Genomic DNA, 10,300 nt, shown 5'->3' on the forward strand with positions numbered 1-10,300 from the left:
AAATATTCTAGAAGTATGCTTATTTATAACAAACAAAGTATGACGATATTTTTCTTACGAAGTAAATCTCCATTAAATGTCATTTTCCATCAACCTATATGTATTGAACATGTCCATGATTTACATTTTGTCCAAGTAATTCTCTATAATGTGTATAAAGTTTTTATTAAATCATGTTATTCGTCCTTAATTTTGTAGAAAAATCTTAAATCAGTCATTTTTATATGTCTCAATTTATTTCTTATTTTGAAAACTTTTATGTAATTAAGTCATTAACACCGTTAAAGAGATGTCACATGTCAGTTTGTAGTTTATTATTTATTTTTTAAAATTTTTTTAAAATATTAATACTTATATTTAAAAAAACAAATACTCAATAATCATCTTTATTAATATAATAATGATAATAAAACATAAACAAAAATAAAAAATTTCAGAATTTTATTATTATGGCATTAATAACAAGAGTTTTTAAAATTATGCTTTTGATAAAAGAGTCTCAAAATATATTTTTCATTTAAACATGTGTGTGAGTACGAAATAAAGGGGATGAGGGAGGAGGCATAAAATAGCTGTGTTGACTTTTTGAAATATTCCGTATGTACACACTAAACATATAATGGGGAAATGACATTGTCACATTATCTTATATTTTTTTTTTTCCATTATTTCGTTTATAGGGCTCGGGTAGTTGATTCAAATACTCTAGTTGGACAATCAGAATGTGTGTTTTTTCTTTTATGTTATTGTTTGAATAAAATATAATTTAAAGTTAAAAAAATTAAAATATAATTAATTATAACAAAATCTATAAAATTAATTATTGAAAGTTAGTAATAGTTTAACTATAAGAATGTACTAAAAACTTGACATATTTTTAAAACAATTTCGTACATCTCTCCCATATAATTAATTAATTAAGTTGCTGAAATTTATTGGTAATTACAACAAACAAACACACACACGTGTGTGTGTATATGTATATAAAGTTATGTTGAATTTTGAAAATATCAATTAAATTAAAATTAAAATCTTTTTAAAAAGGTATAGAGGAATATCAAATTAATTTTTATGGATATATGAAAATTAGCATAATCTGTGGCAGGTCTTAATTTTGAAATACACATGGTTAAATATTTTGGATGTGTGTATTCAAGGGGATAAAGTCGCCAACCAATCAACTAAATTTTTTATAGTAAATATTTTGCATTTCTGTGTATTATGTAATTGGCTAGGTCAAATATTTCGACATTTATAATTGTTGATAATTTCATGGACAGTAAAATTGATGAGAAGATTATCCTGTTAAATAGATCATCCTCACATTACATCAAACTCGTTTACGTTGGACTTTTAGCAAAGTGACCAAAATTTCCATAAACTTTCCAAATATTTGGTAAAAATTCGTATTAACTCCTAACCCAAACTGTCACGCTTAAGCAAAATATTAGTGTTAGTGAAATAGCCAACTACTTTAAGTTGAGTCAAAAGAAAAAGTGCCCACCATTAACAACTGTAGTCCCTTGTACGACAATTCAATTAATTCAACAAGATTTTCAATGCTAATATCGTTTTTTTTACTGTGTGTGATATGTGAGGGTAGAGTGAAAGAGAAAAGAGTTGTTCAGATGGTTTATCCGAATCAAGAAAATATCCAGTCTTCTTAATTGAGAAAAAAAATAGGTTAGTAATCATTTAGTAAAAGGATTAAGATAAACCAACTTAGTCATTATTTCTTACATTAAGGATGTATTCTTTTAGGAGAAATGATTTGGAAAAAATAGAAATGATGAATTTGTATGGATTTGAATACGAAGTTTATTTGTTTTTTTTTTTAAGGATTTGAAAATAAGGATAGAATAAATTTGGAAATAAAGTTTGAGAGATTTGATTCATGTAATAAATTTAAAAAAATTATAAATTAAAAATAATATTAATTATCAATTTTTTTATATTAAAAATAACATAAAATGATATTTAAATGTGTTGAAATTATTTTTTTTAATAAATACAATTTTTTAATCCACGGTCGAGTTGTTTTCACAGTCAAAGTCTTCATGGTTGAACTATTTTTACAAACGAAGATAAATAATCTACACCATCATACTTGGAGATGACAAAAAAATCCGCAAGCATGGGTATCTGCGGATAAAATCTGTGACGGATAGTTACTATTCGCAGATATTTATTATCCGCAGGTAACGAGTAGCAAATATTTTAATATCCGCTTTTAAACGGGTCGGGTGCGAGTATTATATTATCTGATCCGCAAGTACATGTTACCCTTAAAAAATAATAATAATAATTTAATTTATATTTTTTAAAATTAAATTTTCTTTTTATTACTCTTAAAAAAAGGGAAAAACTTTTCAATTAAAAATTATGTAACCCTAATTAAAAATCCCAATTGTGGTTTCTCTCAAAAACTCTATTCAGAGTTTTATTCCCCAATCTCTTCTCTTTTACATTTTTTGCGAGAAAGCCCAAAAGCTTCAAGCTTCTTCCCTATCTCTGTTCTTGTGCGAACAACTCAACTTGGGGAAAATCATTTGTGACTTGTGCAAAGAGTTGGCCTCGTGGTGGTGAAGACGGCAGTGCAGCGATGGCACGACATCGGCGACATTATCGTCTTCCCCGGTGCCTCGCGAGGATGCATGACCCTTCTTGTTATTCACCTTCCCTTTGTGCTGGTTCACTATGCAAGGAGGGAGGTTTCCTCTCCCCTCACTTTTTCTGGTTCGTCTAGCAGAGGGAGGGGACTTCTACGTTTCGCGGTGACTTCGCAGCACAGGGTCTGATTCTCGCGTTTGGCTCACGATTTTGGGTTTGAATTTTCTTTATTTCTCGTCTACAGGTGGTAGCGAAATATTCGGGGTTCTTATTTAGGATTTAAAGTTTTAAAATTGGGAATTTAGGGTTGCTATTTCTCGCGATTTAGGATTAGAGTTCTTGCGATTGGGGTTTTTCCTAACCTTGTAGCGAGTTTGGAGTTTGAGAATTTTGGGGTTCTTGGTCTTGCAATGTTTAGGGTTTTCTCTGCGGTTTTGATCTTGCCTTCTGGGTTATATGCTTCCAATTTTGTCCTTGAAAATTGGGGGTTAGGTTTTTCAAATTGGAGTCTTGGTTTTTCTTGGAATTAAAATTAAAATTTAATTTATATTATAATATATATAATTTTTGTAATTTTATTTAAATTTTATTTTAAAAATATATAAAATATATCTTTTTTATATTTTTACGGGTATCTGCGGGTACTCACAGGTTTTAAAATATCAGTGGCTATTTTTTAAGCGGGTACTCGAACAAATAGCGGGTTGGATTTTCATTTTTGCAAGTCAGGTTGTGGGTAGACACTATCTGTGCCTGACCTGACTCGTTGTCATCCCTAATCATACCTCCACACAACAATGTTGTCTATTGAACTACATGTATTTATTAACTACATATACACATGAAGAGTTGTATGTTTAGAATAGCTTATTGGAACGTCTTCCATATGACTACAATAAAATCAATTTATTTCAAATTGTAAGACATGACAACATTAGTTTCACTTAAATTTTTATTGTTGTGTTAGCTTATAAAACCAAAAGTACACCTTAATTTATTTCCTATGAAGAACTTCTAAACTAGAGAATAATGTTAAAAGTTTAGCCCAACCCTTTTTTCTTGGCTACAAATAAAAGGAAATTCAACCAATTTTAATGTAAAAATTGTCATTATGAAAACAATATACATGAATTCTTGATAATATGAATTTGAGATTATGGTAGTATATTAGAGTCAAAGAGTGCTCAGTCAAGGCCATGGTTAAGAAGTATTATTTATACTTGGCCCAAGGTCCTATTTGCACCTATTTAAAGATTGCCAAAATTTAATGAAAATCACCACAGTGAACTGAAGAGTCCTATCGTAGTGTGTGTCACATTTATTTTTTCTACAAAATGGTATTAGAGCTTTATACTTTGAGTATTGAGAAAAAAAAGAGAGAGTGAGAGAGATATGAGAGTTAAACACCGTGAGGGAAATAGTGAGTGCTTGAGTGTTTTTTAAGAGAGATAACAAAGGTTGTCAACGGAATGAGTGTGCCTCAATTGACAAAAAAAATCAATTATGCTAATTGGTGCCTACAAATGAAGGCGTTGCTGAGATTCTAGGACATTTGGGATATGGTGGAAGATGGGTACAATGAACTCGATGAGTACAAAAATCAGACGGTGGCAAAAATGATCGCGTTGAAGAAAACACCTGCTAGAGATGGGTCAACATTGTATTTTCTCTACAATGGAGTAAATGAGTCAGGATTCGAAAAAATAGCGAATGTCGCATCAGAAATCCTGGGAGATATATGAGGTTGCGTATAAAGGTTACAATCGCGTCAAATAAGTCCAAATACAAGCTCTTAGAGGGGAATTTGAACAATTAAAGATCAGGTTCAAAGAGCATGTAACCGAGTACATAAATCGGATGGAGAAGGTGGTCAACCAACTCGACAAGAATGGAGAACAAATGCCACCTAGCCAGGTTGTGGGAAAAATCTTGAGATCCTTCACAAAATATTTCGAAAGTATTGTGTGCACCATCGAAGAATCGAAGGACTTATCAGTTCTCATAGTGGATGAACTTGTTGGGTCATTATAAAGCCACAAACAAAGGAGAAGGAGTTAGGATGATTGGGTTGAACCTCTCGACCAAGCACTACAAGCATAGTTTGACTTGAATGGAACTCGAAATACTCAGAGTCGAGGTCTTGGAGACAAAGGACAAAGAGGCCGAGGACGAGGTGGACATGGCTGAGGTAATTTTAAGGATGATAGTAAAAAGCAAATCGATCAACATAATTCGAATGGTCGTGAACAAGGGAAAGGCCGAGAAGATTAGTCAGGAGTTGAGTGTTTTAAGTGTGGCAAGCTCGACCATTATGCAAACGAGTGCAAATCGAGGAAATGCTACAACTGTGGTAAGGTTGGCCACATTGCAATACCAGACTAAGACAAAGGGGGAGATGTTGGCTGCAAAACTAACGACAAGTGCATCAGTAGAAGCGTAGCAAGTGATAAATATCGCTATCTCTCAAGAGACTTATGCAACACATGACAACTCTTCCTTTCATAACTCAATAGACATCAAAGTGCACAAAAAACACAATAAACTCTTTTTGGTATTTTTATCAAACAGTTGGTGTGCAAGGAATTTAACATAGAGTATTTACAATTTGTTAAGACTAGAATTCATTCACTTCATTCTCATGCATTCACAAACATCTTAATTATATTCATTAGGTGTTCAATTTTTGTTCTAAGTTCAAGTCATATTTTCCAATACATAAAGAACCAAAAATCAAGCCATGGGTGGTCAATCCAAAAGCAAGCATTAAGCATGAAAATCAAATACTAACATTGAAATGGAAAAGAATATGTATTAACATCACAAAATACACAAGATTCAGTTTATTACATCTAATCCCAATAAATAGGAAAAACCCTTCATGGTAGAGAACTTAGGATTTTACAAAATTAGAGAGATGGGAAAGAAAATGAAACCATAAAGAGTTCCACAACCTTTCCCAAGGTTCTTTACAACTGCTCCATGCTGCAATTATGCTTCCCCTTCGCATTTCCACCTCCAATTCGTGACCCATCTTCTTCCTCAACCCAAAAGGGGCAAAATCAGTATTGATGAAAATTAAAGCTCAAAGAGAAGGGAGAGCTTCCCAGCACCCTAAACAGCCTCCAAGAGCCTCTCCTAGTCGCCTTAAGTGAAGAATGAAGCGTAGGAGGAGAAAAATCTTCAAAACCTTCGTGAAAACATGACTAAATCCCCCTTTTACGCGTTTCTGGTTTCACAAACTCGCCCAAGCGAAAAAGTCAACTCACCCAAGCAAGTGAACAGTGTCGGTCAACCTATGAAGAGTGTCGGTCAACGCGTGAACAATATCGGTCAATGCATGAACAGTGCTAAGTGAATAGTGAGCATTGAATACTGAATAGTGCCATGCAAATAATTTTGTTTACTCATTGTGTTCGCAGCACTGAACATGACTCTTGTGGCACCTAGTGTGGGTATTCACTTAAAATCCATCTTTTGTTGTCCAATCATGCTTCCTTGAGTTCTAACTTGTTTTTCTCCACCAGAATTGCTTCCTCTCTTCTTATTTCACACTCAAAGAAAGATTAGAGGTAAAAAAAGCATATACTAACATGAAAACGCACTAAAATTGGGGATAAAACAATCTAAAAGCTATGAAGGTGTTGATTTATTAACCAAAATATACACACAAAAATAAGTAAAATCAACGTTATCACTCCTCCACACTTAAAATCTTGCTTGTCCTCGAGAAAAAGATAACTTGGCCAAGAAAAAGCATCTACTCAACAAAGCACAAATAACTAGGAAACAAGTTCACAAAATTAAATCGGATAATATTCACGAATGCTCTTCTTTCAACACCAGTCCAAAGAAAATGTGTGTAATTTTGTAAATCCTTTCATCTACCTCTAATAGCACACAATTTGACTTTGCTTTTCATTTCAAGATCCAAGAATTATCAAAGCATGCAAACACAACAAGGACTTTATTTGATGGTGGGACAAGGCAAGGAATGAAATTGATGCATCTAGGTAGTATGAACGAGCAAAGAGAGCAATCACATCAATTTCATAGTCTTATCATTCTACTCTCTTTTATCTGAAAACTAGAACAACCAACACCAACTTGTAGTCACCTTATTCATATATTTTTTTCCTTTTCTTTTTCTATTTTTCTCTTTCTTTTTCCTTTACAGATGATATATATACAAGAATGCATCATATTAACCAACACCAATTCATAATTTTTACCCAGGCTCCCCTTCTAATAATAACTTCCCCCACACTTGAATCACACTATTGACCATGAAAACTTTACTCTCTCTCATCAAGGTGAGATGTTCAATCATATTCAACAAGGCTTAAGGTTTCGAAAAGGAGGGTATGTTTCTTTAAATGTGTTGAGATTGTTGATAGAGGGAGCACTGGTTTAGCTGAACCCACAATCTCAGTAATATCTGAGTTTTTGATGATGACAACGCATAATTAATAACACATGTGTATTATGTGTTACATGTTCTATGCTTACATGTTATATGCGTATATGAGAACATGATTGTATTGTTGATGTGTTCTTCATTGCATTTCACTGCCTTTCACTGTGTTATATATATGTGATTTTATACATGAATGCATGACACATGTTTCTGGATGAGAAAAACCAGAAGCACTAATGTTGAATTTTAATTGTGTGGCAAACAATAGTTTTAAGTCGATTTCATTATGGAGTGAGTCGATTAAAACTTGTGTCTTTGCACAAACCTTTTTCAAAGTGTGCTGTGAGATTTTCCAAAGAGAAAGTTTTTCAAAACTATGATTTACTCTATTACATAGTTGATAGACCACAATCATTAACCATAGTAAAAACAATAACAACATTCTCGATATACCCATATGTGAACAACCACAAACATAAGTTTTCACTAAATCACAACACATTCTCAACCTATTCCAAAATGAATTTATGAACGAACAAAAATAGTTCTCCTCAAAGTCATATAACCAAATGCATTATATTTGTCAGACCAGCCAAGTCACACTTATTATCACTGAAACAAGAAAAGTAAATAGAAAGGGAAATAAAAATCAAACTCTTTTTGGGTGGACCAGCTTGCTACTTAAATTCCTCAGCTCCTCGTGTATTCTTCATCATCAACACTCATACATATCACTCACAGGAACACTAGGAAACTCGAACAAACTCGTTAGCCCAATTTTTATAAAAACAAATATTTGAAAATTAAAACTGAAAAACATAAAGATAAAAATAAAAATAAAAAATAAAAAAGTAAATTAGAAAAATGAAAAACACAAACAAAGAAATAAGGAAAAGAAGAAAAAAATAAAATTACATAACATGAGCACACCAACCAAACAACAATTCCAATATGTAGAATGATTAAAATGTATTTCCCAATTAACCTCAGTCAAATTCCTCTTATTGCAAGATCACTTATGTTCATAGGGGCAACACAATGTTAGCTAAACCTAATCCCTGTGATGTTTGTTTTTTATGATGACAACACATTGGTAATAAAAACACATGTAATATGTTAATGTATTGTATATGTTAATTCTTGCTGTGAAATATGCACATATTGTGTTTGTCATATTTGTTGACATATTTTGTTGATTGTTGCATATTATTGTGTTTGTGGAATGATCATATATGTGTATGCACAATATATGTTTTGGTGATATACAAAATCACATGCACAAAAGCATATCTGAATGACTTAATCGATTATAGTAGTGTGATAATCAATTAAGGTCATCAGACAGCTTGAGTTTTAAACGGTGGCCAAACAACTAGTTTTGAATTGATTACATTAGTTGGTGAATCAATTAAAACTCGTGTATCTGCACAACTAAAGGTACATTCTGTTTGATCAGGAGAAGAAGACTTGCAATCTTTGATTTTTTGTTCCTTGTACTGTGGCGTCAGGAAAAAGAATGGTGTACTCTTGACTTTGAGAGGGGATATGTCAAAGGGGTTGTTGCGACAAGAACGGGGTAGTTCTATGTTGGCAGGTTTTGTTGTTCTATATTTGATTGAGAGTTTGTGAGGTGTTTACATTTGAGAGTTGCTCTGTAAAGCCTTGGCTGTAATACTCTTATCATTATAATGAATTACTCTCCGATCTAAGGTTGATTGGGAGGGTGACTGGATGTAGGCATTGAGGCCGAACCATTATATAAATTGAGTTTGATTTTCTTCTCCCTATCTTTTTACATTTGTGAATACATTCTGTAACTGTTTTACACGCATACTGTTTTCATAGCACACCATTGCTTACGACACAAGAAAGGTTTCAAGAACCAAACCATTTGCGAAAAAGATTTGAAAAGTGCTATTTTTTTATAAAACACCAATTCACCCCCCTCTTGGTGTTGAGAAACAAAGTTCATCAATTCTAACAATTCGCACCAGAGCTGGTTTTCAAAAATTATTTGAAAAACAAATTGATTAACCTTTTTGTATAATCAATTGTTTGATCCTGAAATGGCTTTTGTTTCTCAAACCTTCGGTGAGGGTGCATCCACAAATAGACCACCTCTATTTGCTGGCAAAAATATATTTTTTGGAAAATCAGGATGCAAATCTTTCTTGAGTCGGTATACAAGGGTGTGTGGGATGCCACTCTTAATGAACCTTTTGAACCCACTCATGTGATTAATGGAAAAATTGTTTTGAAAAAAATCTCTAAGTGGACTCAAGAGGAAAATAGGAGAACACAATACAATGTTAAAGCAAGAAATGTTATTGCCTCTACTCTTATTATGGATGAGTTTTTCAGGGTTTCCCAATGCAAGACTACCAAAGAAATGTGGGAAGTTCTTGAGGTTACTCACCAAGGCACAGATGAAGTCAAGAGGGCTAGAAAGAATTCCCTGGTACAGGAATATGAGATGTTTAGAATCAAAGCTGAAGAGACCATATATCATGTATAGAAAAGGTTCACTCATATTGTCAACCACTTGATGACTCTCGGCAAAGCGTTTGAGAAGGAGGAAATTTACATCAAAATTCTGAAAAGCCTAAACAAAAGTTGGCAACTAAAGGTAACAACCATATCTGAATCAAAAAATTTAACTAACATGAATATGGCTACTTTATTTGGCAAGCTTAGGGAACACGAGTTGGTGCTTGGTAGATTGAAAGAGGAAGAGAAGATTGAACAGAAGCAATTGATTGCACTCAAGGCTACCAGCAAAAGGACCTCCAGAAATGATGAATTTGATGCAGACTCAAATGCAGATATTTCAGAAAAAGAAGTCATGAATATGATTAGTTAAAAAGTTTACCAAATTTATGAAAAATAGAAATGCTGCAACTGACTTTGCAGGTAACTCTAAAGGAGGAAGAAAGAACTTCAAGACCAACATTGTTACGTGTTATGAGTATGGAAGAGATGGTCACATCAAGCCAGAGTGTCCAAAATTGAAGAACAAACAAAAGGCTGATGCAAAGTATCCTCAAGACAAGAGAAGAAGTAAGCAAAGAAAAGCTTACATTGCTTGGGAAAACAGTGATGGTGACACATCAAGTGATGATGATCAAAGTGTAGAGGAGGAGTCAAACTTGTGTTTCATGGTGGTTTTTGTGTGTTCTAAAGACAGTGATACTGACTTCGAGAATGAGCCAATTGAAGTCAAGTATTACATGTTGTTGGACACATATCAAGAACTGCATGCAGAAGCTATGAAACTAC

Source organism: Vigna umbellata, chromosome 1 (assembly GCF_029865625.1).
Source record: "Vigna umbellata cultivar VRB3 chromosome 1, Vumbellata_1.0, whole genome shotgun sequence".
Classification (NCBI taxonomy): Eukaryota; Viridiplantae; Streptophyta; class Magnoliopsida; order Fabales; family Fabaceae; genus Vigna; species Vigna umbellata.